General features: G+C 40.4%; 1 protein-coding gene and 1 long non-coding RNA gene across 5 annotated transcripts in view; both read left to right on the plus strand.

Annotated features, from left to right (window-relative positions):
• Window positions 1-10,000, plus strand: part of nlgn4xa (neuroligin 4 X-linked a) — a 170,189-nt gene that overhangs the window by 117,351 nt on the left and 42,838 nt on the right. The gene's annotated exons all lie outside the window — the stretch shown is intronic.
• On the plus strand, window positions 3,888-8,967 carry LOC134459709 (uncharacterized). 3 transcript variants are annotated; one of them, XR_010036862.1, is made up of 5 exons: window positions 3,888-3,948; window positions 4,567-4,676; window positions 6,640-6,722; window positions 7,300-7,398; window positions 8,566-8,966. It is a non-coding gene; the product is annotated as an uncharacterized LOC134459709 (long non-coding RNA). The 3 variants fall into 3 exon arrangements; XR_010036863.1 differs by lacking the exon at window positions 3,888-3,948 and adding an exon at window positions 4,025-4,312 and having other exon boundaries at window positions 8,566-8,967; XR_010036861.1 differs by lacking the exon at window positions 3,888-3,948 and having other exon boundaries at window positions 4,027-4,676; window positions 8,566-8,963.

Genomic DNA, 10,000 nt, shown 5'->3' on the forward strand with positions numbered 1-10,000 from the left:
CGCCTGCTAACACGCTCTGCCTCTATGTGTTAGAAACAGTCTTTGAACTGTGACGAGCAGCTATGTTTTCTATAGCCTCCGGTGAGGGAATATCTCCAACTGTTAATGACAAACACTTCAAAGCGTTTTGGCTTGCTAAACACAAACAAACCATTGACTTTTAGAGATGTGTGCATTTGCTTGTTGGTTGAAGGTCACATTTGCCATTGGAAATACAAATATAAAAAAATACAGACTTCCCACATCTCTCTTTCATGACCTATGAAGGTTTACGGCGTTTGAGTCTAGGAGAGGCGCTAGAAGCAATTTGAAAAAAAAAGTCTTTAACTAATTGGTAAGAATGACAAATACACCAAGGCATCGTGAAAGAGGGAGAGGGTGAAGGACAGTTTTCTAAACCATTTCTGTATGTGAAGGGTTTATTTGCAAAACGGTGTATCTCCATTTTGTAGAATGTTGGGAAATTGACCTTTCGTATTGGGCATTCCATTGAATTGCATTGCAAAATGCATTTTATATAGGTTGAAAAAGTATGTTCTCAAAATATTTGAATGGTGAGAATTCTCACATAGGTGATAGGCCCTCTGAACGGTCATTTCCAATAATATAATGCAAAAGTCAAAAAATGGAGATACACCGTTTTGCAAATAAACCCTTCATGTGTAACATCCAATCTCTGTGTGGCACATTCACTATGTAAACTTTGAAAATGAAAGACAAGTTTTTCCATTTTTCTGGTCTTTTTCTACCTTTATTATGATACGATTGTGCAGTTGTGACAGGAAGTTAGTGGTGAGGGAGAGACTGGGAGGATTCGGCAAATGACCTATGAGTGGAATCATACCCGGGTCGCCAGCGTAGCAGTCGAGTTCCTAGCCGAACGAGCCACGGCTGGGCCGAATGTGAAAGACAACTGGCCAATGGTCTTGCTGGCCATATGGCATCTGTCTGGGCCAATTGAATGATTCTGGTCTATTTGAATTCCACTACGCTTGATGTTATTTCTCCAAAGCTTTGATGAATAGCCATGTAGTAATGTACATTCAACAAGCAGAACAACCTTTTTTAAACAAAGGATATTGAGTTTGGATGATGATCAATAGGGCATTTGTCAAACAGTCGACCACAGGTGTAATTCTATCTCTCTTATGAACTGGTTTCTGACATCTGGCACTTCTGTCAGTGCATTTACTAGACAAATAAACAATCTCTATACGAAACAGTTTGACTCACATAGAGATATGTAAGCAATATAGGCTATTTAATGTCATACCTCAGGAAAATGACAAGCCTTTCTGAAAGGAAGCACTATTGTGCTTTCATCACCTACTGTATTAGACTTCTTGTTGCTCTCTCTCCTCTGTCCTCATTCCTGGCACCTTGTCTGTGCAATTAATAGAGTAATGACACGTCCTTGATGACGTGAATCTTGGAGCCGAGCACGAGACGGGGCCAGAGCAGAGTGGAAGGGCAGTCAAGGTAACATAAGAAGAAAGTTATCAGGCCACAGCTTTCAATGAGATCTTACAGTACGTCTGAGCTTAATGTTACAGTACACAGCCCTCTCAAGGGCAGACTTATAATGTTCATCATTCCACCACCGGAACGCTGTACTAGTCATTAGAAAGACTTTACTAGACAATAAAAAATGGGGTTTTAATATTCCAAAGTAAACTTATATAGCTCCAGATAGAGTATTAAGTCCAATTGCGGTACTCTTCTTACAGTGGAGTTAAAAGTAATAGTACAATTTTGCAGATTGCTGGTGTAATTTTAACTCTACAGAGTGATTAGTAGTAGAGTACCTTTATTAAACCCGGGTGAAATTATTATCCACCCACTCTGCTCCAGGTGAAACCAGTGTTCAAGACTTTTTTCATATTCCATTGTTAGTTTTTAGAAATAATTGAGCAGAATTAACATTGAAAATGTTAGACTGATCAAAGAGTAAAATTAACACTATTTTTGAGCGGGACCAAATGTAATCCAAAATAAAGTTAATTTCAACTCTTATAATAACTCATAATAACACTGGCAGTTTTCCTGTGTACCTTTGTACTACACTACTATGGCATCCTAAGTGATACATTACGGCTTGATCATTGGCATTCTAGTAACAGCAAATTTCTAACAGGACTCATGTCTTTATTTGTTAATGAATCTTTGTTTCTTCAGTAGCTGGTTGAATGACTCAATAAAGGCTGCATTTAAGCTCTCTCAGCTATCCCAGTCACTTGTATTGCCGGTGGAAGAAGAAAAAAGAAACCAGGCTTCAAAAAGATGGCTTATCAAAAACCCCTGCTACTCTCAGTCTATTCTGGTTAAAGTTTATTTCTCCCGTTGGGCCTTTCAAGCAAACCCTTCAGATCTCAATAACAACAGTTCAAGACATAATAGTTTCCCTCAGCTAGAGACTCTGCTTTTGTTAGCCATATTTGGTCAGGGACCAACATGAAAGAGATACTCTGGTCTGCCATCTTGTAGATAAATAAAGATTGTAATAGATTTGATGCAGGTTTGATGTGCACACACTCTCACAAAGATATTGTATACAGTAGTCACACACTCGCATACATTATGTATGCAAGTGTCTGTTGTCATAGTATATATTGTGTGTGTTGTCCATATTTTATGTATCTTTATTCAGTATGTCATGTTTAAATACTTCTCACATATAGTAGAGTGACATGTAAATGTTTCTGTCCTACACAATCAAAGAACCTTGAGGGTCTTGTTGACAATCAAATAACCTGAAGGCCTGAACTTATTCAGTTATATCTTGACAGTTGAAGAGTTCAGATGCTAAACCCCCTAAGTGCCATTTCAGAAAATAATCTTAATTCATTTCTATTTTAAACAAAGCTATCAACATTGCATATTATTTTATTTTATTCATGTAATATAACTATTTATATGTATTATCAAGTACATTAATGTTAACCAAACCAACAACAGGGTTCTATAAAAGTATAGAAATGCAGGTCTTCAGAAATGGATTTAGGGGGTTTTGCATATGAACTCTTCAGTTACTCCCATTGGTGCTCCCAATGAATGACAATATAATACAAATAAAAGAAGCTTTGTTGCCCTTAAATACAGACTTTCCACTTTCAGTAGGCGATAGTTTATTAGTGGAAAGTGTGTGTTCCAATTGTCTGCAAAGATTCCAATTTATCCAGCTCATTTTATCAAAACAGTTATGCTGTAGTAGCCAAGCTTGTTCTTAGAGATTTATATATGTTTTGTTTCCTCTTCTGAAATAACTTTATTAGTCATCTGGTTGATGCAACAGAGAATAAATAGTAGTTAACCCTTGTAAGGTTGTCATGTTTTTATTACATAGAAGGTGTTTGGATCCTTTGGACTAACTTCACTGTACCACTCCCTTCTCGACATGACAAATGAGTCACATGACAAGATGCGAGTCGGGAAAATCATACCTCCATATAGACAGTGTTAACATGTAGCTTCACTAGTATGGAACTATTTTAAGGTCATAAGTCTTACAGCTCCACAAAACGCATTTCAAATGTGTAAGCTGCACCTTGTACTTGCAGGGTTATTTTCACATCTGTACATTTGTTTTGTAACTGTGTGGGTTTTTTTTGCACATGTGTGTGGGGGAAAACGTATGTGTAAAATATTAAAACGTATGTGTAGAAATGTTTTGAAGTTGTGGCAAGAGAAGTGCGTACGGCTTGTGCCATGCTTTACCAACTTCTTCCTGTTCGGAGCTGCGAGCACACGGCTGTGAAACTTTTTTCACAGATGTACGAATTTTGAGCCGGTTTTCACGTGGGGGTGGGGTCATATGGCGAGAGCCAATCAAAACATCTCTTACTGCCAACCAATCAGTGTTTCGCGAGGACTTCGATGGAAACTACTGACAGGATTTTTCATTCATTCGTGCCAATGAAACAGGAGGCCTCGATTCATGCAGAAGATATGGTACGTAACTGGGATATAAAAATATATATGTTAGAAAACTATTTAACCTCATAGACTAACCTTGTATACGGTACATTCTAACAATATATTTCTAAAGTTTTGAGTCATTCCCGTTCATTTGAAGCGTAATTTCCCCCTTACTGTGGCTAGTTTGGATGAGATGACTTGACCCTAGCTAGCATAACATAAATGGCAGCTAGCTCTACACTATTTCGGGCATTCGTTAACAATCAGTGTTCAGATAACTAGCGCAAACGTGCCGAGATATCTTGTTTATTATAAAAATAAACGCTTGTGTTGTGCCATGGCTTATATGGTGATGACGTTTGAGATTGTAAATTTACGGGCCACAGATGTGTCTATGGTAAGGCCGACCTGACGAGATAGCTGCCTACTGAGGTTTGATTGGATATGGACATTGTTTATTTCAGAAGGAAAATGTTTGGAGTGGAATTGTTTGGAAGACAATCTTGGGACAATTTTGCTCTTTGGGTCTTTGTGCCAACCATGCCAGCTATCGTAGGGTGCTCTGGGAACTTCTTAGATCTGTTTACTGTATGTACACTTACTGAAATAAGCATTTTGTTTACATAAAATCCCTTGTCATTTCACCACTAGGTTTGAAACCCAGACAGCACGAAGCATCTTGCCGACGTCAAAATCAGATCAACAGACAGGGACATCAGCCTTCTCTTGGGAATAGGCCAGATATGCCATAACAAGAAATGGTAAGTCTATCACTACATAAGATCCATAACAAAATACTCCTAATTCTTGGGTTGCAGTTACGTCCGAATGCCCCTTCACTGGAGCGCGCGAATTTGAAATGGTGGACAACCCTGGCTTGGAGCCATTGAAACCCATTCAAAAGTACATTTGTTCGATGTTCGACAGAATATTTTTAATTAGACCTTAAGACATACCATGGGTCTTGTTTAAAAGCTGAGAACCTCAGCTTTCCATACCTGAAAACGGTATTTTCCTAGCATCTACCAATCCGAAGGCAGCCTACTTTAAGTGCGGAATTACTTTTCTAAAGATAGCGTTTTGTTTCCTTGGAAACGGACGCGGTTTATGTGTTACGCATACGCTATTTGACTCGGTTTTGCATTATTATGGATGAATTTCTAATCTTGACATTCTAATGGACAATCTGTGCGAGTTTCGAAATGCGTTTTTATGTAACATGGGAGTAAAATGGGTTAACAGTACGCCCGTCTGGGATTTGTTAGCTAGTTCGCTAGTTAGCTACTCTAGCAAGTAAGTGGTAATAGATATTAGAATCGATCTGTCTCAATGGCCCAAGCATAAACAAAGAAACACCAGGATTTGGATGTAATGCTATAATATCAGCAATTTGTCAAAGCAAAACATTCTGAGAACATTCACAGAACCAGTTCATTATATCCACAGCCTTGAGTGTCGGCAAATCTTTCTACTTTTGACATGATGTAGTGTAGAGACCTAGCACTTGCTAGCTAACTAGCGGGCCAGCTAGTTTAACAAATCCCAGACGGGATGTTAACACATTTACTCCCATATCACATAAAAACACATTATGAAATTCGCATAGATTGTCCATTAACATGTCAAGATTAGAAATTCATCCATAATAGTGTAAAACCGAGTCAAATAGCGTATGCGTAACACATAAACCGCGTCCGTTTCCAAGGAAACAAAACGCTATCTTTAGAAAAGTAATTCCACTTAAAGTGGGCTACCTTCGGATTGGTAGATGCTAGGAAAATATCGCTTTCAGTTATGGAAAGCTGAGGTTCTCAGCTTTTAAACAAGTCCCATGGTGTGTCTTAAGGTATAATTAAAAATATTCTGTGTCAGATCGAAAAAATGAAGTTTTGAATGGGTTTCAATGGCTCCAAGCCCAGGTTGTCCACCAGCAGCGGTAGCTCACCACCAGGGGGCAGCACTATGACGTCAGCTGCAACCCAAGAATTAAATGTGACCTGGTGGCATTATTGCGTGAATGCTTATGTTGCACACTTAATGAATAAGGTCCTCAAGTGTGTAGAGTTTTGCTGAGTTCGTTGTTTATTTACATTTTCCTCAGCATAACTGTACAGCTGACACCGCTGCCTTTAGGCTAGTGACAATGGGCCCAAAAAGGCCTTCGTTTTCGAGATACCCCAACCGGAGGTAGAACAAAACCCAATAATGTTTTTCCTCATCTCTAGGGTGTCCCATACATGAAAATGATTCTTGGCCAAAGTGATTTTAATGCTAAGCCTAAACATTTTACACATTTTCATATGCACCTCCAAACAAAAAAAGCACCCAAAATGTGACTTCTCTTGGGTTTTGTTCTACCTCCGGTTGGGGTGTCTCCAAATTTTGAGGCCATTGTCACTGGCCTACTTCTGTATCATAACAAAGCCTGTCACTTCCACGTTTCGTTCTTTATGTGACCGAAGTCACTGGCTACTGCACCAGAGAGGGTCTCTGCACTCATTGCTGGTCCTATAATGCCATCTATTGGCGAAAATGTGCAACAGCATAATTAAACTAAAAGACAACTTCTGACAGGACAACAAAAAGACAGGGAGTGAGAATAAGGGAATAACAAAAAGCCGAAAATGGGGGGTCCACTACACTTGCATACCTGATTGTGATGCTGTCACTCATTTTCTAGTCTATATCTTGGACTGAAAAAGGATTACATTATTATGTTTTCAGGTGTGTTGCCCCTGCGGTTGTGAAGAGGATGCTGTGGAGGTGGCAGCATGAACGTGTCACACAGACATTGGCTAAACTACTCGGTAGGTACAACGAAATAAAAGAAACCACCCCCTCAACCCTGTTTATGCTGCACTGTACCTATTATAACCAGTTTTTATATAGACCATTATTTGAAATACTATGAGAGCCTTTCTGTTAGGAAACTGTACAGCAGGGATGGGCAACTGGAGGCTCGGGCGCCACATGCAGCCCAACTTCTCACTTTTAAAAAAAGAAAAAGGACAGTTTTTAACCCCCTATAAATCAATAGTGTAAGCATTCATGTAAAAATAAAGAAAAAGTGAAGTATCCTTTTGTAAATTCTCTCAAGTGCGTGGTGATGTGGCCCACTGATTGTGGTAATTAAAATGTTGGTCCACCTTATAATGAAAGTTGCCCACCCCTGCTGTACAGCCTACATCACTTGTACATGTCCTTACCAAATAGGACACTAGCTAGCTAAATGTAACTAATATGGCATTGTGAAAGTTGTATGCCTAAATGTAAACCATAATATTAAATTGTGATGGACAGAATTCAACTAAACCAACATATTACATTGTGAATGTAGTTGCACAGTGATACTGAGACCGACTTATTCCTGTCTTTATTTGCCAGGCTTCTACACTTGCCCTCAGAGTTCACATATGGTGAAGTGCACAGGTGTCCAGTCAGGTTCAGACTGATGCTGGTAACAAGAGGAAAACATGCTAATTGGTAAGTGAGATCCCTGCTCAACAAAAATCCACACAGCACAACAAGTAAGCCTAGTTTGTGGTATCAAATGTAAAATGGAAGTTTCATCAAAAAGTTGTAGAACACATCTGAATAAATTGCAGGCCATCAAAGTTGTGAATGGGCAGGGAAAACACAACCAGTAGGCTTATGAATTACTTTGACTCAGCACAGCACAGCACAGCAGATGCGATGCTACCATTCCTTGGGAATATGACACAGAGGTCTACTATTCCATTGTAAATATTGACTGGAAATGTTCATGTTTCAACTGTTTAAAAACATTGGACTCAGGGGAAAAAATCTCTAGGTGTATATAAGTGAAAGCCCACCTTTGCCATTGTGACACAGCACACAAGTAGTGAAAAAAGTGAAAGCCCATTGGGAAACTCCAACTCCCATTGTCATTGTGACACAGCACTCCACCGCACACAAGTGAACACTGCACACTGCGAAATTGCATTTATGCCTCACCCGTGCAAGGGGGCAGCCCTCAGTGGCGCCCCATGGGGAGCAGTGCGGTGGGACGGTACCATGCTCAGGGTACCTCAGTCATGGAGAAGGATGGGAAAGAGCACTGGTTGAGTACTCCCCCCACCAACCTGGCGGGTCGGGAGTCGAACCGGCAACCTCTGGGATGCAAGTCTGACGCCCTAACCGCTCACCCATGACTGCCCATAGAAGTATACACTGCACACAACAAAATTGCATTTTATGCCTCACCTGTGCAAGGGTGCAGCCTACATTGGCATCCCAAGGGAGCAGTATGTTGCAGTGTGGCGGGAAGGTACCATGCGTGGGGTACCTCAGTCATGGAGGATGGAGGAGAGAGCACTGGTTAATTACTCCCCCCACCAACCTGGCGGGCTGGGAGATGAACCAGCAACCTTTGGGGGCGGTAAAAACCTAACTTGCTCAGCCTCTGAGGCACATAAAAATGTGAAATTAGTTGCATTTAAAAGCCAAGACCATCATCTTGCATGAGAATGGACAGTCTGCATATTGGAATGCACCCATGTCACTTCAGGCGCCTTGGACAATGCATCGTGTATGCAGCATCAGGCTAAAATGGGTTAATAACACACACACACACACACACACACACACACATGCACTCTCCTCTAATCTTCTCTCTTTGCCAAACTTTAGATGACCTTTCCAGCATGTCCAACTCATCAGCATCAGGGGAGGAGAGTCGGTGAAGGTGGTGCACCATCCAGGACCAGTCATGGGCCACCAACACCTCTGCAAAATCTGCACTTCTTGTGAACCCTCTAGAACAGTGGTTCCCAACCTATGGGTCGGGACCCCCCTTATGGGTCGCCAAAGATCCACAGGGGGTCGCGGAGCCCTCTTGATTTTAAGGGGTTTCGTTTTAAATATATATAGCCCATGTTGAATAAAAGACAAAGCATTTAACTAATAAATGCATAGACGCAACAAATTGTAAGTGCTACATTAAACATTTATTCTATATTTGACCAAAGACGAATTGAGGAATAAAATAACTAAAATAAGTTTTCGCAGGAAACGGAGGGCATCTTGTGACTTCGTCTCGTGCGGGCGCTCGCGTGGTTTGGTCACCAAAGCTTACAACAGTAAAAACATGGGTCCCTTAAGAAAAAGGTTGGGAACCACTGCTCTAGAAGACACTACAACCACAAAACTGCTAATAAACCATCACATACTACATCACATCATGGTTCTCCATGTGTTACTGCACCCTCGGCACAAGTTCTTTGCTAGATTGCCATCTGGCAGATGCATCAGGACAGAAATGTAGCTACTATTTGTGATTATATCTCCCCACACTCTTTCTTGCTTTGTATGGCAGTGTGTCTCTGTGTGTGTCAGAATGGAAGGTGTCGCACCATTGAAGTCAATGGGCAGTGGCATTGCATGAGGGATATAGAAGTCCAGATATCCTTGATGCTTTGGTGCCAGCTGTTTTTTTTTTGTTTTTTTTTGTTTTTTTTATCTGGTCACCCACACTTCCCTCTTCATTATGTCCTATAGATTTCCATACCACGTTTTGGTGCTTTGGTGGTACGGACATTCTAACTCACCAGAAAAAAGAAAAAAATGCTACCCTTGACTTGTCAGTACCCGGTGATGCTGGCATTTTTTTTGACTCAGCTCTTTCTGAGATTTGAGCTATTCTAATAGGGGCAGACTTTGATTGCATTAAAAACCTTCTTAACATAGGTCTAATCCAAATACTATCCCAAAAGGTATCACTGTCTGTTTGCTAGTTGTCTGCTGATGTTGCATAACCTTTTGAATGTTATTGGGAATAAATGAAGATGTTTTTTTGAAATGTAAACAAACGTTTGTCCCCATTACAATGACATGGGTATGTGGAAGAGCTGTCCCTTACTCATGCACCTGTTTAACAAAATGTTATTTTTATTCAAGTATGCATCGTGTCTAGGGGTATGCAGTGTTTTTGTTATATAAATGGCACATTACTTTATACTGTAGGCCTAAGTTATTTCAGATTATTTAAAATGGCATCTGGGAATTCCAAAATAAAGGTGAAATAAAACACTGGTGTCCCTTTTATTTGGCTCTTATACATGGGGGG

This window comes from Engraulis encrasicolus, chromosome 12 (assembly GCF_034702125.1).
Source record: "Engraulis encrasicolus isolate BLACKSEA-1 chromosome 12, IST_EnEncr_1.0, whole genome shotgun sequence".
NCBI classification, from domain to species: Eukaryota; Metazoa; Chordata; class Actinopteri; order Clupeiformes; family Engraulidae; genus Engraulis; species Engraulis encrasicolus.